Raw genomic sequence first — 17,966 nt, forward strand, 5'->3', positions numbered from 1 at the left:
ATTAACAGACAAAATGGGGACTTGATCAGCAAGAAATAAATCACATATCTAAAGAACCCAGCTTTTGCTTTAAACTGTCTCTTGACTCCTGACACAGTTTACAGGATCTCTGATCAATTTAAAATATTCACTGTAAAAGTTTTCAAATTCAAAAGAATACAAACCCATAAAACAAGTAAAGCATTTGATTCCTGGTTTTAATGTTAAAAATATAGCAAAGTGGTCTTCAGTGATTTAGTATGATTTTAGTTCATCAAGACTTAAAGGTTAGTTGTGTGTAGAATAGTGAAGTCATTGAGGTAACAGTTTTCTCATCCCATCCCCCTTATTGATAGTATGGCAGGGAGAATGAATACTATAAACACACAAAATAAACTACAGATACTATTAAAAACTAGATTGCAGGATCCAATACTTCAGGCCTTACGTAAACAAAGGATATATCTTTAAAAATGGATATGTAACGTTAGGCTTTTAAGTCTATATTTAGGCACCTAAATCAGTGACCTTGTTTTCAGAAGTGTAATACCCCTAGCAATTGCCATTATTAAAAAAAAAAATACTTGAGCTCTGGATTGGAAATAGAAATTGTCTACACAGAAGATGAATGCATCTCTGTTCCAGTGAAACTTAGTTTGGATTTGATTCAGTTGAAAATTGCACGTTGCTCTTGCATTTAGTGTTTTTTTCACTAAACTTTCACACCTAAAGGAAAACGTCACTGCACACTGCAGTGCTTGACTAACTAAGCTGCATGGTGAAAAGGGAGAGAGGGCTTGCGTGGCCAACAGGGCCGGCTCTAGGCACCAGCGCAGCAAGCAGTGCTTGGGGCAGCCAACGGAAAGGGGCGGCACGTCCGGCTCTTCAGCAGTGGGTCCCTCACTCCCTGCTGCTGAAGTGTTGCCGATCACAGCTTTTTTTTTTTTTCTTTTTTTTTTCCCCCCACTGCTTGGGGCGGCAAAAATGCTGGAGCTGGCCCTGGTGTCCAAAAGAATCTTGTTTCAGCTCCGGCATCCTGCATGAAGAAAGTTTAGGAGTCTGGGCTGCTGCACATGGTCATGGACTAAGAGTCACAAAAATGGAATGGCCTTTGTGGGGCTTGTATAAAGGGTTTAGGGAGGGTTGCTGTGCAATTTGGAAGGGAGTAGGAGGGAACCAAGCTCTGATGCATCTCTCTAGCTGTATGGATCCTAATGTTCCCAGGAATAGGGCTCCCACCTAGGACCTCCAGGATTTTCAGTGGTGTCCAGTCAAATTTTTTTCCAGACTATGGAATTTACATGTCACTGACAATGGTTTGCATGCCAGCAGAGTTTTGAAGTCCAGGAAAGCAAAGTCTCCAGTCTTTTTTTTCCATGAAATTTCCTTTTAACACTCAAAAATTAGGAAATGCCCAGTCAAAGTTGCACATGAAGTCTTACCACTGCTAATTGTGTATTTGCATTGTGATTCAATCTTGATCACACATTTTCTCAAATAGAACAATAGAGCATTCTTCCTATTCTTCCTACAAACTTAAATAAAATACATACCTCAGAGACAGGGGCGGATCTAGGATTTGCGGCGCCCCAAGCAGGGCGGCACGCCACGGGGGGCACTCTGGCGGTCGCCGGTCCTGCGGCTCCGGTGGACCTCCTGCAGACGTGCCCGTGGAGGGTCCACCAGAGCCACCTGCCGCCCTCCTGCGGGACGCTGCCCCAAGCGTGCGCTTAGTGCGCTGGGGTCTGGAGCCGGCCCTGCTCAGACAGAAGATACCCTATCATATCAAAGTCAGAAATTTTCAGGGCATGAGGTGCAGTTTAATGCTCAATTCCCATTAAAAGTCATGGCTTTCAGTATCTCCCCCTAAATTGATCATTATGAATCAGTACAAGTTAAAAATATGAAAAATTATAAAATACTACATATTCATCTAAGGTTATCAAATGGTGTGTAATACTAATACGTATAGCATGTGATCAGGTAATTAAAGACTATCATAATGCACATGCACAAGTAGAGCGACCAGATAGCAAGTGTGAAAAATCGGGACAGAGGTGGGGGAAAATAGGTGCCTTCATAAGACAAAGCCCTGAATATCGGACTGTCCCTATAAAATCGGGACATCTGGTCACTCTATGCACAAGGGATAATCTCTGCTTTGGCATTTTCTGATTTTTGAGTGCTGAACCATGTTATCTTAACATGCTCTTACATAGCTTTCATCTGGAATTATAATATGCATGTATGCTATCTTATTTATTTACTGTTTCTTTGGCAGCCATCTTTGATCTTTTGCCTCTTCTCACTCAGGAGTGCTTTCAGAAATAGATACTTGGCTGAAATAACTGAATGAATCTCTCAAGTGCTGACTTTTTAAATGTTAGAGCCCAAAGGACGGAAATCAAATTGTAAGCTCTGCTATAAGAGGCAACAGACTGTATCTTAATCTTTCACTAGAGGCAGGTTCTAACCTTTTAGACTGCAACTGTGGAGCTCTCGCTCTGACATCACGTCTCCTCCTTTGCGTTGGTTACTGCACATTGCTGCTTTCAGGATCCTGCCATTCTCTCTCTGAGCCCAATTCTGTTGGTGTAACTCTGTTGAAGTCAGTAGAGCAACACCAGAGGAGAATGTGGCCCTTTGTCTTTAAGAACAGTAGACATAACTCATCAGAACAGGAGCCATATTTCCTTTATCATTTAAAGGCCACAGTCTACATAGTGGTTAGGTCACAAACACTTATTAAGGTACAGTTATACTCTGGGAAGTGGCTAAAGAAAATGGCATTGAGGAGGTCCAGATTTACTGTCTATCGATTTCCAGATCCAATTTGCTCATTTATGAAATAAAAGGTATATTTCCTAACTTGCCAAGCCCTGCAACTCAACTTGGAATAAAAAATGGAGCTGAGTTCTTTACTTCTCATGTGCCAATGCTGAAGATTCTGCAGTCAAATTCAGTCCCGTCTCACCTCTGCAACTCCATTCTTAACCTGGTTACCCAGACGTAACAAAACGCAACTCAACCTTAACTGTGGAGCCACAATTGGCACTTTCATAAAAACTAAGCTTGAGCTTTTAGTTACTTCTGACATCTTTAATTTCCTTAGTTTTTGTCATGACACATAATACATGGTTCTGTTTCTAGCTGTCAGACTTTGTTAACATTCAGTGCATAGTTTTTTAATGTCACGTTAATATTGTGATTAGAGCGGAGACATTTTTCTGCAATGCAGATGCAGTGACACCAAGACATTTTGCTGAATTCTATCAGTTTCTCTACATTGAAAACCCAAAATTAAAAATCAAAATGTTTTCTTTCAAAATTTTCCAAAATGAAACATTTTGATGTTATTCATTTTGGTTTTGAAAGTTCCTTCAGTTTTATATAAAAAATAAAAATGTAAATAAAGCTGCTCAAAAGCGAAACAAATGATTTTTTTTTCTCTCCTTTAATTTACCAACATTTTCAAAAAAAATGTGTTTTGGGTTGATAAAATTAATTTTTATTTGGTATTTGGGAATTGCCGGCAAACTGAAAAAAAAATCAGTTATTTACAGATTTAGTTGTGATACAAATCAACAAAAGCAAAGGAATTCAAAGGTGTTTCTGGCACTCTAATCTCAATTCATTCTCCTATTTCTTGGTTGTAGCAGATGCTGTATTAAACTTCAAGCACCAGTCTGAGATCTTTGTAATGCATTGGAAGACTGGAGTATAGTCTTTAAGCATCTGTTGTGTAAATACTACTGATGGATGTACCTTGGATGGTGCAGAGTTTTTGCTGAAAACCCTCAAAGGGGTATACTAAATCTCCAAAAGCTTTATTTAAACCATTTCAGAATGAATCTGATCAAATAGAGGTCTTGCGTTTCCTGGTTTATACACTTCTACCCCGATATAATGCTGTCCTCAGGAGCCAAAAAAATCTTACTGCGTTATAGGTGAAACCGCGTTATCTCAAACTTGCTTTGATCCACCAGAGCGTGCAGCTCCACCCTCCCGGAGCACTGCTTTACTGTGTTATAGCCGAATGCATTATATCAGGATAGAGGCGTAGTAATACAAAATATTCTAAGCACTTGGAGACCAAAACTGTAATCTTTACTCAGACAAACCTCCCAAGACTCACATCTATTTGACAGCAGTGTGTTTCAGACATGTACACTGTGAAGTCTGTCATGTGAGTAAACCAGAAGATACTAACTATAGTATATAGCCTGCAATGCTGTTGATATCTCAAGGCCTTCTTTCCACCTCACCCAATGTTTAGGTTTAAGCATCCAGGGTCATAAAAGGCACCGGTGCCACCCATATCTTCCTATGGATTGCAATCACAGTCAGTTCCTGCATTCTAATTTTAAACACAATCTTTTGTTTATCAGCAATAAGGTTTTTCTTTACATACCTAGTGTTGTTTCTCTGTGTTATTCAAAAAATAACATTTCAGCTGCTGTTAAAGTTGCTTTCAACTCTGATTTTTCATTTCCTCTGGTTAGCCCCTCTCAGCAGCAGAAGCAACAGAAGAGAGCTCGTGGCCCTGGAAGACTGTGTGGAAATTAATCTGGGTACTCTTAGTTACCCACTTTTGCAGAATATATTGGAGTTAGCTTAGTTTTCACTTAGTGTTCTCCTGCCCCACATTTGATCTCCCTTTCTTCTACTGCTCATTCACAGATCAGTGTACAACCGTGAGAGATTTACTGCATTTTTTTCATTTCAGGTTGCCTGTTTTGTGTTTAATTGGGTGGTTTATTCTAGTAACAACACAACAATCTATTTATAAAAAAAATTATGCTGTGCACATCACTATGGTACCTGATAACACAATGTTGACAGAGCAAGTTTGTGGCACATACAGGCAAAGTGTGCATATGTTTGTAACAGTGGTTACCATTAAAATATTTACTGTTTTGCCTTTGGTCTAGTAATGTTACAGGTGAAATATTTCTAAGTCACATACTGTAGTAATGCTAATAACTTGCAAATAGTAATTGTAAAGATTTTAATGGTGCCTCTGCATAGTGGCATCTGGAGAACCTAACAGGGTGGTAGATTAAACGTCATCTGAACATTCCAGTATGCCACATTGTACAGTGCAATGGTAGTGGGAGGCTTAATTCATTAACTGTGTTGAGATTCTCAGAGGAAAGTTTCAATAAGAAAAGCAAAGGACTCATTCTCTCTGTTCTTCCTTCTCCTTCCCTTTAGGTTGTAAAAAAAGAGTCAAATGTCAAACACAACTGTACTGCAAGGTGTATTTGCCAACTCGGTATACGGACAGCCTCTGCCTACTGGTGACAGCTCACCCTCGCTGGACATTTATCAGCCTAACCCACGTAAAAGGCAGGAATGATCAGTAGCTTTTTCCCCCAAAAGTAGCCCGACATGGTGTATTGCAATAGGGAAGCCTGGAGATGACAACGGTTATCCTGTTCCTCTGACATAGCGCTTGCAAACTCTAGTCCCCTCTGGCATGGAGAATAGTGCTGGGGGGTGGGGAGAGGAGGTGAGAAAAGGTCCCTCTATTTTGGTTGGATTTCCTTCCGTCTCGCTGATGGATGTTCTGATGGTTGGGCGATGTTTACTGAACTAGACGCAAAAAAAATCAGCTTTGCCATAAAAAGCCAGAGGAGAGAGCTTAAGTCTATTATTGATTGATGAGTACTGTTAATACAATCTTCTGCAGGAGAAAGTTGCCTAACATTATGAGGCAGCTGGTAGTTTTGTGCTCTGTCTTAAACTGTCCTTTTTTGGGGACAGTTAGTGAGAAAGTTGGCTGGGTTAGGATGTCAGAGGCACTCTTCTGGTTCCAGCAGTTTCCTGGCTAGTCTGGGAGAAATCAGATATAAAAAGTTTTCTTTTTTTCTAACTGGAAAAGAGATTAAATTAATTTCCACATAATGAACATGCAGTGAGCCCTCGGGCTGCTGTTGCTAATTGCTGCCTAGCCAGGCTATGAAAATCCAAGGGGAAACAATACCAGCCAAAACATTCCATCTATGTTAATAGGGTGCAGAAACAACTTACGGAATTTGAAAAATCTTTCGGTGCTGATGAATATCTAAATAAATTGTGTTCGTAAAGGATGTTCAAAACTTAACTAATGACAGTGTTCTAGTGGGAGCAGAAAAGCTGAATGGAGGAGCCTGAGCACTTCAAATGGCCTGATGCTTCATTCCTAAGGAAATATTCTTCTAATATTCATGAATTGTTTTGAAAGACATATGTGCTGGTGCCAAAAATATTTCAGGTTAGCAGCTATGAAGTTTGTTATATTTCTCATGGCTTCAAGGCTCATGTTATATTTTAAAAGTGATCCGTGAGCAAGGAAAGGCACAGTGGTTTGTTAGAGTGCCCAAACTTTTCTCCACCTAAGACTAGCCAGGAACTAGAGGAACTCTAATTTGCATAAAATGGAGCAAGTAGCAGCCAACCTTATCTTTAAGAGGGAGATGGAGAATGTTTCCATGAACTGCACCTTTTTTTTTTTTAACCCACAACACTGAGATCATATTGGGAAAATATTAAATTAAGTACTTTTTACTAGAACCAGTGTCAATTTTAATATGTAGGCACAATTTTTAAGGACTTCACACACACAGAAGCATCGTAAGACACGGGAGATAATTGTTCCACTCAAGTTGGCACTGGTGAGGCCTCTGCTGTAGTAATTTATCCAGCTTTGGGCACCACACTTTACAGAAGTTGTGGACTAACTGGACAGAGTACAGCAACAAAAAGGAAGTGGTTTAGAAAACATGAGCTATGAGGAAAGGTTGAAAGAATTGGGCATGTTTAGTCTAGAGAAGAGGAGGCTTAAGTGGGGAAAGAGGAAAAACAGTTTTCAAATATGTAAAAGGTTATAAAAAGGACAGTGATCAACTGTTCTTCATATTCACTGAGGGTAGGACAGAAAGAAATTGACTTAATCTTCAGCGAGGGAGATTTCTAACTGGAAAGCTAGTTAAACACTGGAACAGGATACCTAGGGAGGCTGTGGAATCGCCATCATAGTTCTTAAAAACCTACATGTTAGATGGTCTATGATGGTATCTAATCCTGCCTCAGTATGGGGGCAATGGACTGGATGGCCTCAGAAGGTTACTTCCAGCCCTACAATTCTACTATTTCTATGGCCCTCCAAGAGAGCATCGCCTACATTGGCAGCATGCAATAGGAGCCAGCTAATGCACATCCTAGGTGTCTAACTGCTACACTTCAAGCTCTTCAAGGAAGGGAATGTGTAGTATTCCATTTGTAAAGCAGAACACAAGTAGTGGTATAGAAATGTAGAATACATGACGGTGTGGCTTATACAAATAATGTTGATGTGACAGTGTTGCCATGTTCATGTTTTGTTTGGGGATTTTTTTTGTTTGTTAAAACCTCAGCTCCTAGAGTCATGTGATTATATGAGAATCTGAGCTTTCATTTTATAAAAGAAAGTAAGTCTCTGGCCCTCATGTATGTGTGTGCACGTGCACACACAAGAAGTTTAGAAATGAGAATCCTAATTGCTGAAAAAACAGAAGGCAAAAAGAACCCATGATGTTGTTTTTAAAATCTCATGGTTCTTAGGATAACTTCATTATTTCTGGGACCTGATTCATGATTTTAGGATGCTTGGGGTTGGTAATGTGGTTGAAACGAGTTTGGGATTATCCCATTATTCACAAGCGGTGAACCACTTATTAATTTATACAGCCTTCCCAAACAAGTGTCTTTAAAATATGTATACTTCATCACACCCTCATGAGTTTTGTTTATACTCCTTTCTTACAACAATATGAAAATATGCATAAATTAAGTAATACATACAAATAGAATGTCCCTCCCCAAAAGAGTTTACATTCTAAACAAATAAGACAAATGAAGAGTGGAAGAAAGGAAGCATTACTGTCCCTTTTTACGACACTCCTATTGAAACATCCCAGAACTACATTTGCCTTTTTTGCAAAAGTATTATACTATTATTCATATTCAATTTGTGATCCACTATAACTTCCAGCCCCTTTTCTGCAGTACCGCTGCCTATCCAGTTGTTCTCCATTTTGTATTTATGCAATTAATTTTTTCTTCGTAAGCTCATTACTTTACATTTCTCTTTAATTTATTGATTTCAGACCAATTCTTAAATTTATCAAGACCACTGTGAACTCTAATCCTGTCCTCCAAAGTACTTGCAACCGCTCCCAGCATGGTGGTCTTCACAGATTTTAAGTGTAATCTCTACTCTATCTTTCAAGTCATTAAATAAAATATTACTATTACCAACCCAGAACAAACCCCTACAGAATCCCACCAGATACATCCTCACAGTTTGACAGCAAACCATTGATAATTACTCTTTAATTATGGTTTTTTAACCACCTTACAGTTGTTTCATCTAGACTATATTTCCTAGTTTTCTAATGAATATATCATAGGGGACGGTGTCAAAAGCCTTATTAAATTCCAGATACATCACATTTACTTCTTTCCCCTATCCATTAGGCTAGTTATTGTGTCAAAGAAGGAAATTAGATTGGTTTGAGAAATCCATGTTGGCTATTACTTGTTACCTTATTATCCTGTAGGTTTGAACAAATTCATCGTTCAATAATTTATTCTAGTATATTTCCAGATATCCAGGTTAGGCTGGTGTTCGTGGTCTTTCAAAGTGTTCTAGATAAAGATTATAATAATAGTCACAGATAAGTATGTACTTGTTTTTAGGTGATTAGAGTAATTATGCTGATTTTGGGGGAGTAATTAAAACCTAGAAACAACTAATTTACAAGCGTAACAGTGGTACTGTGTTTTACGTATCTGTGGCTGTACTGGAAAATAGGTCATTTCCATATGCTTAATAACTGGGTTCCGTATACATAAGGCCATTGGCAGTGAAGCTGTGCAATAAGAAATTTGCACCTAAGTTATAACCTCAGCTTTGCTCACCAAAATAAGATCCTCCTGTATGAAGAAAGAGCTCCATGAAGCCATGCTGCAAATGACCTATATTCTTTATCAGACCCTTCTTGTTCCTCTCATTCCAGGTGGGAAAAAAAAATTCCAAGTCTTCAGTTTTTGAATGTCATTTGCTACAGCTTGCACATCAACAAACATAGGAATCACAGTGGGTGAAGGAGGCTATACCAGGAACAAAAATATGTATTAAAGAAGAAAGCTTGTTTTTATTCTGATCCGTACGATTCAAGGACTTAATAGCTCTTTGGCTAAGGTTGTGGTTTCTCAGCTTTACATTCTCCCCCTCCCCCCCACAAACCAGTATTTTTTTTAATTGTTATCCATTTCTTATTAGAAAGAACAGACCAAGATGAAATTAAAGAGCTTTTTCTGATGTCTCAGGATGTCATTAAGTTCTACATTCCACTCAATTGCTTCACAATTAACTTTCAAAAACCTAATCATTGATCAAGCTAATGCACTAAAAATGACTCTGAAGGAAGCAAACACAGGAAATTCTTATTGTAGTTTCCAGATCCCAAATGTGATCAAAAGAGGACATGAAAATGAAATGGAAGGAAGAAAAAAACCCATAAGTTTTAATAGCGACATCAACCTATAAGCTATAATAGTTCACTCTTCTTCTCCATGCCTATATAGTATAGGAATGGATGTTGTTTTAGGGCCCAATTCTGCTGTTGAAAGTCGTGAAAAAAAAATCCATAGTCTCCCAGATTTGTGAGTTTACTGGTGATATTTTGTTTCTTATATCCCTCCGTAAGGAAAGGGAAGTCCAGTTATTGTACACACCTATATCCCAACCAGGATTCTTATTTTATCTTACATAACTATATTCCATTGCAATTGTTCTCTAATTATCTTGTGTGCATCCAGTGTAAGGCTTGGAGGAGAAACTTTTTATTTTATTTTACATTAATACAGCAATACTTACCAGATCACTCTTTTTTTGCAAAATTCCTATTAGATAGCCAGTTTTGAATCCCTCTCACTTCTGCTGATGAGCATCTCGATTTTGTCACCAATACTGTTTTACTCTTTTGCTGAATGAGTCAGGTGAGGCACTGCAAGAGAGCTTTACATGCAATGCATTGCTATTATAAATTTGTGCTAAATACTAGGGCCCAAATCTTCAAAGGAACTTTGGCATTCCTCCACTCAGTGTTGCACTGCCTAGCCCCTCTGAGTATGTCTACACAGCAATTAAACATTCACAGCTGATCCAGGACAGGTGAGTCAGGTTAGTTGGGCTGTAAAATTGCATTGTAGACATTTGCTGCTGACCTGGTGCATGTGGCTGATGGGTCAGAAATAGGTGCCACCCTCCACTTGGGATCCTGTGCCCTGAACCATGCCCCCCAAATTAGGCATGTAGGCCAGGTCAGCCATTTAGGTAGCCCACGACCTAGCAACCAACACACAATCTCCCCTCCCCACTCATGCTCAATACTCCTCTCACACTCACCCTTCTTTTCTCTGTGTCCTTTTGTGCAGGTGCTCTGCTGATCCCCAACATTGATGGCCTGCATCCAAATCCTCCTGCCACAGGGTATGGCAGGATTTAGGCACACTCAGAGCAAAGCTATGGTATTAGGGCCAGCTGACAAGATAGATGTTCCCTTGTCTAATCTGAGAATCCTCCTTTGGAGCCTCTGGAAATGTCAACTTGAGCTAAGGCTCCAAGTACCTTGTTAGCTGTGGGTGGCATTAGTGCTTAGGCAGCTTTTCAAATGCAGAAACTTAGGTGCCCAGAGGGTTATGAGGCAGCTGAATGACAGTTCTGAAAAGATCAGTGGTACCTAAATGGTGAAGTTGGGATACTAAAGAGGCAGATAGGCCCAGATCCTTCAAGGTATTTAGGAACCTAATAGATGAAAATATTTCAGTGGCAGACATTGCTTTTGTGATTAAAAATTTTGTAATATTAATAACATTCTCAACAAAAAAAGGCAGAAAAAAACCCCACTGCTTAGGATGTAGCACTGACTGAGATATAATTATGAGTTTGCCTTCTTTGGGCCACTGTACTCTCAGCTCATGATTAGGCAGGTGCCACATCCTGCAGTGTCCTCTGTTCTTCCTAGGACATTGTATGTGTGAAGCAGTTTGTCTTATGGCTACCCATACAGCTATACTATCTCTGCCCTATAACTTTTATTCCACTGTTTATTACCCTCAGTCCACAATGCAAGTTATTACATAGGCTGACCAGACATTTATGCATTCACACTGAATAGTTGCTACAGACATCCTTTTATATCTGACTTCTAGTGGATCACACTGAGTGCCAATGGAAGTCTGAAGTGAATGCCTGTACTAACAGGTTAATCATTACAGCTTTACAGGAAGAGAGAGTGTTAGCATGAAAGCTAAAGAGCTTTTAAATAAGTCTTAACACTTTATGTTATGATCTTCTCAAACCTTCCCTAAGCAGAGTCATGACTGATCAGTAATTGTAGATAGGAGACCTCCCAGGAAAACCTAGTTGCCACAGAAAATTTTAGTAGTGACTCAGTAAGTGGCACTCTTAATAGCTAATACTTTGTACTTCTACAGTACCTTTTATTCAATAGGCCTCAGAATACTTACACACATTTAGCTATAACTTCACACAACTCCTCTGAAGTAACAAATATACGAAGATCGCTTCAGTACTGAAATGCAACCATACCTGGGGTGAAACAAGGCAACCTTTTAACAGTACACAGCAACACTACACAACCATTTAGGATAGGAATATGGAATACTGTATCAATTGAAGCTGAATGGATTTTAGGTAGGAAGAATGTACAGCAATTACTTGAGGTGGAATTTATGTCAGTCAACTTCTCTAGCACTTTTTCTTTTAAGAAAGGGGCCACAGGTCGTTAGTGTCCACAAATTGTCAGAAACTTGGTTTTACATCTCTTCTGAAAGAAAACACTTCCAGCAACACAGCATGCTAGAGACTGCAGGGAAAATGCCACCTGCTGAAACACCAGCATCTCTCTCTACAGCGTCCTGTGTGTTCCAGGTTAGGTTTCCTGATAGAGTACTAATCTGGCCTGGCTATGCTTAGTTTGTGAGATCAGACAGGATCCCTGAATGAGCTAGTAGGAGTTATTTGTAAAGAATGGAGTCTATGCCACAACAGTCAAATCAGTCAGTCCAACAAAAATCAATATTGCCATATTTAAGAGATTATGTGAATGTGAATCATTCATTTAATACAATTACTTTCCAGTAAAAACATCACAGTAGTTACATTGCATAAATTCTCTGTTATTTCTGGGAAGAGATCTAGAACATCAATGAAACATTGTGTTTCTTTTGTTTATGTCTGGTGTTTCACACCATCAACTTGAGTCTGATCATCCCTGTAAGAATTCACAATCTTTGTCAGAAGTCAAACCAAGGGCATGTAATAAACTGTTTAGTCAAAGGCAACAGTCATCTACGGCTTTTGAAAATTCTGTGGCAGTACTTAATGGCTACCTTAAAATATCTACATTTTGTAGAATATGGATCAGCCTAAAACAAGCTACTATCATCAACCTGATTAAATAAGCCCTCCACTCTCTACATTTGCTTCCCCTAGATCATTACATATCATTAGGAAATAGACATGAATTTGATGCAAGAGCCTAATAATCAGGGGGTGCTGGAGCAATTTTTATAGACTCATTGAACCCATCTATAAACCCTGTATATAATGGAAACCATTTCAAGCCAGGGGATGCAGCAGCCCCAGTACCCCTAGTTCCAGCACCTATGCTAATACTACATCCTACTGGCCAACTGTTTTAAGTGTCTTCCTTATACTGGTGCAATCCCCTTGTGCAACTGCGAGCAGAAGTGAGCTCTGTAATTCTGAATTTATTAACAAGAGTTGTTAATATGTGAGCAAGTATAAAATCAAGCTCACTCCCCCGAATCTGTGTTTGGCTGTTCAGGAGTAACAGTAAAAGCAGCAAAGAGTCTTGTGGCACCTTATAGACTAACAGACGTTTTGGAGCATGAGCTTCGAAAGCTCATGCTCCAAAACGTCTGTTAGTCTATAAGGTGCCACAAGACTCTTTGCTGCTTTTACAGATCCAGAGTAACACGGCTACCCCTGTAATACTTGACAGGAGTAACAGTGACGTTTCTATATGACAATACAATAAGCTGGTAATCCTAAGTACACACAGGAAGCATATTTTACAAAGTCAATATTCAGAATAGAATCACAATAACTTTAATTTCCTGAGTTTTGCAAGGTTACAATCTCACAATTAACATTTCGTTAGCATGTTACTTTGTATGGAATTAAAGTGGTTGTCAACCAATGAACAAAACCCTCACTGAACGTGAGAATAGTTCTTTACTGTGATGTGTGTGACAACCACGGAACAAGTTAAACAGCTCAGATCAATTTTTAAGAAGGTAAGGCCTTGTCTAAGACCACCACCTTCTAGTAGAACCAGATGATGCTTCCTTCCACCATGCGGCCTTGGGGAAACTGCAGAAGGAGTCATTCAGAGACTCCAGATGGTCAGAGCAAAAACAGCCAAAGCAGCGACCTTTGGAGAACTTTGTACAGTTTTGACTAGACTCTCTCTGACTGTGCTGATTGAGCCAACCCTCCCCATATCCCACCCCCAGTCTCTTCACCTCAGCTTCACTTAGGGTGACCAGATGTCCCAATTTTATAGGGACAATCCCAATTTTTGGGTCTGTTTCTTATATAGGCTCCTATTACCCCCCACCCCCTGTCCCGATTTTTCACACTTGCTGTCTGGTCACCCTAGCTTCACTCCATACCTTCCCCTCTTATCCCCTCATTCTCCCCATCCCATCCTGTCCAGCTTATACCCTCCTAACTAAATTCACACACACACACACACACACACCCAAAGAAACACCACACACCACAAACCAAATTCAAGGAACTAACATGACGTTTGCTGCCATCACACTGTTCATTCTGCTTGTGCGTTCTAACCCTTTCCCCAGCTGTGTCTATCTTGTCTATTTAGATTATAAGCTCTTCAGGCCAGGACTGTCTACTACTCTGATTGTAGAGTGCCTAGCACAATGGGGCCCCATTCTTGGTAGGCTCGTAGGTACTATTGTAATAAACATGATTAATTGTAGTCTACAAACAAAAGTTGTGCCACTAACTATACCAGTATAGTTAAAGAAAGCAATACAACCTCCCTAGTGTGACTGCAGTGCCTTACACCAGTAATGCTTATTCCTGTACAGAAAGAATAATCTATGCAGCAATAAAGCACCTTTATACCAGTACAACTGAGTAGCTGCACCAGTATAACTGGGTTGTTGTTTTTTTTAAACAAAACAATCATATTGGTACAAAAGCCAGTCACTACATCGACACAGAAGAAAAAGAAACCCTGCTGCAGCAAGTCTCAGAGCTCATGTCAATTGACTCGGACTTGCACGGAGAGGCTAAAAAACAGGGTAGACATCTGGGTTTGAGCGGGAGCCCAAGCTCTGAGGCGCTCTCTCTTCATCAGGTTTCAGAGCCTAGGCTCCAGCCTGAGCAGGAACATCTACACAACTATTTTTAACCCCACAGCACAAGCCCATATCAGGTGACCTGGGCTCTGAGACGCGCTGCTGTGATTTTTTTTTTCTTTGTAGACAAACCCTGCGTGCTCTGTAGAGCAGGCCTAACCACATTCATGTGTTACCTGAAATTTAAACGTCAAGAATTTCAGGATGTTTAGAGGATCACAATGAGCAGATATTACTTTAAAGCAGCAAACACAGAATAATTTACTATAAAGTTAGGGCCTGACAAACACATGGAAAAGAGAAATACTTTGGTAACTTGCTCTATGCTTACCTCTAAAAATCTGTTTAGTTGTCTGTGTGATTCTGAGTCAAATTGTCTTCTAATGTATTCCTAACCCTCATCTGGCTTCTGTTTTTGCACAGGTGTGTGCCAGGCAGCAATCCAGATGGAGGCATAGATTTTGACTGCTAACTGATACCAGCTGATTCTTTGCTTCCCATCATTAGTGTGATCCACTGATGCAAAAAGTTTCAATTTCAAACCCTAATTTGTAGTTCTTCTGCCTTACACCACTCTCAAACAATAACATCCTCTCCCTTATAATTAGTGTGATCCTATTCTGCATACTCACTCTTAATAGCTTGGCTAATTCACTCCAAGCTGAAAGTCTGCATACAATTTATTTTACCAAGTTAAAATAATAATAATAATTTCAATCCGTTTTCAAACAATATGGGCAAAACAAAACAAAATAGATAGTACATCCAGTTCTGAGGCTGTTGTGTCTAGCTCAAAAATAAAAATCAGGTTGGAAGACAAAAAAAAATATTGCACAATATTTCCTAAAGGCACAAGGAAAACAGAAGTTATCAAGTAAAAGTCAGAGTATAATTATACAGGAATGAAAAATAATATAAGATGCCATGTGGAAAAGAAATGCATGATTTTATTATTTGGAAATAGTATGTGATTAAAGACTGTATTGTAATGCACTTGGTAGACACCGACATGTTGCCTATAGAGTAAAACAAGGAATGAAGATTGCTAGTCTAGGCTGTGACATGGAAATGGGCTTAGGAGAATGAAAAGTAGATCCAATAAACTGGCAAGATTACTCACCTGTGCCCCCACAGTTTGATGAATCTTGCCTTGCAAAACTTTCCATACCTCAAAGACTAGATTGTGTGTGGAAGTCCTCCAAAAGGAAATGTGTGACTGCAGATCAGTAGCATATGAATCAAAGCCTTAACCACAGAATACAAATGTGTACAAATTGAGATGGATACTCTTGGAATCACATTTAACTGTGAAGCTTTCATTGTTGTATGGGACCAGATCCTCAGCTTCAGTGAAATTATACCAGTATGCACCAGCTGAAAATCTGGTCCCATATGTCTTTAGAATAATTTGTGAAACTTCTTTACAAATCTATATTAAGCTTTTCAAAGAAGGGTCTGCAGTAGGCACCACCTAGAATTCAGTCTCCTCTTAAAACTTCAGCTATATGACTATAGCACTGAGTTCTTTTTAGGAAGTCATTTAATTACAACTGGCACTTTATCTGGAGCAGGGTGAAACCTGATACGTTTAGAATTTAAATGCTTAAATAATCGAGTCTTACAGAAATATCTAAATATATTGTTACTTGTTTAATCATTCAGATGTTATTTTATTTTGACCACCAAAACATTTCCCTGCAAATGTAAAAACCTAGGAGAGTATATTTAGCTTCAACATATAGTTCCAATATTTTGGTGGGAGTGGAGGCTATTATTCTCTTGTTTCTTTTGGATTTGACATTCAGTTTATATTCTCTTCATTTTTCTTTTTATGAACAGATTAAATTACTTTGTAAGACCAATGATCTCTGTACAGCATATCCGAACATGTAATTTCGCTATAGTGGAGGTATATTCTCTCATTCAGTTTAATACTTGGACAATGCACACTTAATCTCCATAAAATGTGGGGTTCTGACAGATGCCATCATTTTAATGCATTCCTCCTATACCACGCTAAAAACTAGAAAGCACTGTAAATACATTTAAATTTCTACAGCTTTTCTTCGTAAAAGTGTCTTGATAGAACTGGAAATGAGTTCTGACTAAATAAAACTAGGAGTTTTAGGCCAGATTGATGATATCATGGCTGGATTAACCGTTTGACTCACAAAGCTTGTGCCTGGAGCTTCTGCATGGTTTGAGTTCCCAAATGCCTAGAGGCCTTATCCAGAGTTAATCTGAGTCCCCAACACCACTGGCAATACTATACATTGCCTATAATGCATAGAGAAACTTGGAGGAGGCAGCAAGAAGTGAATTGTCCAACTCTAGTACAGTTTTTACTGTACTTTAATAAAATAAATCCTGGAAGCAGGAGAGTCCAGGAAATTAAACTTGACTAAAATTAGATTGCGCAATCTCCTTCTTGGGTCTCAGAAAACAATTCCAGATAACAATTTACATTTGCCTTTTGTCTTCTGTAGTGAGTGCCAGCCAACTTCCCATCTATTTCCACTTGCTCTGACATGTTACCCAGCAGTCTCTTATATGTCTCACTGAAGAAGTGATCTCTATTTTACAGCTTTTTATTTGTATTACTGTAGCCTCTAGGAGTTCTAGTCATGGACCAGGACCCCCTTGTACTGTAGGCCCACCAGTTACTGACAAGTGGAATTCCCTAGTTGTTCCTCACCTGGCATCTTTTAGTTTCATGACTTTGCCCTTTAAAGAAAATGTAGAGTTTCATAAATTAATGTGTGCTTGAACAGCTGTGTGAAGTTACTATAGCTAGAATAGGAAGCATTCCTTACTAATAAATTCTCTCTGCCTGCTGTAGCAGCTCTGTTCCTTTAGGTAGCAAGCAAAGAAATGAGTTTCCTCTGAATCCATTTGCCCTCTCTTAATGGATTATCAATATAATGATTAAGGATGGGTGAAAATTTTCCATCAACACACATTTTTTGGGGGGGAAGGGGAGGGGGGAGTTGGGTTTTCAATGACCACACCACACCTAAAGCGGGTGGAATGTTGTCTGGGCTTGCCAAGGGAAGGCAGCTGTGCTTTATGGCGGCGTGAGGGGGACAAGGTCAGAAACTGCTGCAGAAGGTGAACAGTGGTCAGCTCTGCAGAGCTGACTTACCCCCCAGGAATGTGAGGTCTGAAGGCTATTGAAGGTGCAAGCTCTGGGCATTGGAAGCTCCTTTTTCCACACAGCAGGCAAGGCAGCACCCACCCTCCCTCACTTAGAGGTGGCGAATATCAGGTTGGGTTAGGACCTGCTGTGGGCACTGCACTAGTTGCTCCTTTCTAAGAGAGACTGACAAGGAATTTTTCCCACACCACCACAGTGGCTTCAGTGGAGTGAGGTTTTTTTCACCTTCAGCACAGCAGGTGTCAGGATGGACCATTTCTGATGAGGAGAAAAGGTGGTAGGCCATATGTCGCAACTTATTTCATAAGTGTGGGGCAGATGTCCAGTGCAGGTATTCCATAGGGAAGACATCCAGTGACCTGAT

The 17,966-nt window shown here is 39.6% G+C and overlaps 2 long non-coding RNA genes across 3 annotated transcripts in view; both read right to left on the minus strand.

Annotated features, from left to right (window-relative positions):
* Positions 1-17,966, minus strand: part of LOC120405688 — a 94,903-nt gene that overhangs the window by 48,392 nt on the left and 28,545 nt on the right. The window lies entirely within an intron of this gene.
* Positions 5,245-10,488, minus strand: LOC120405689. The gene is made up of 4 exons (XR_005598774.1): positions 10,415-10,488; positions 9,884-10,013; positions 8,923-9,114; positions 5,245-5,814 (listed from the first exon to the last, which is right to left on the minus strand). It is a non-coding gene; the product is annotated as an uncharacterized LOC120405689 (long non-coding RNA).

This window comes from Mauremys reevesii, linkage group 5, assembly GCF_016161935.1.
Source record: "Mauremys reevesii isolate NIE-2019 linkage group 5, ASM1616193v1, whole genome shotgun sequence".
In the NCBI taxonomy this organism is placed as follows: Eukaryota; Metazoa; Chordata; order Testudines; family Geoemydidae; genus Mauremys; species Mauremys reevesii.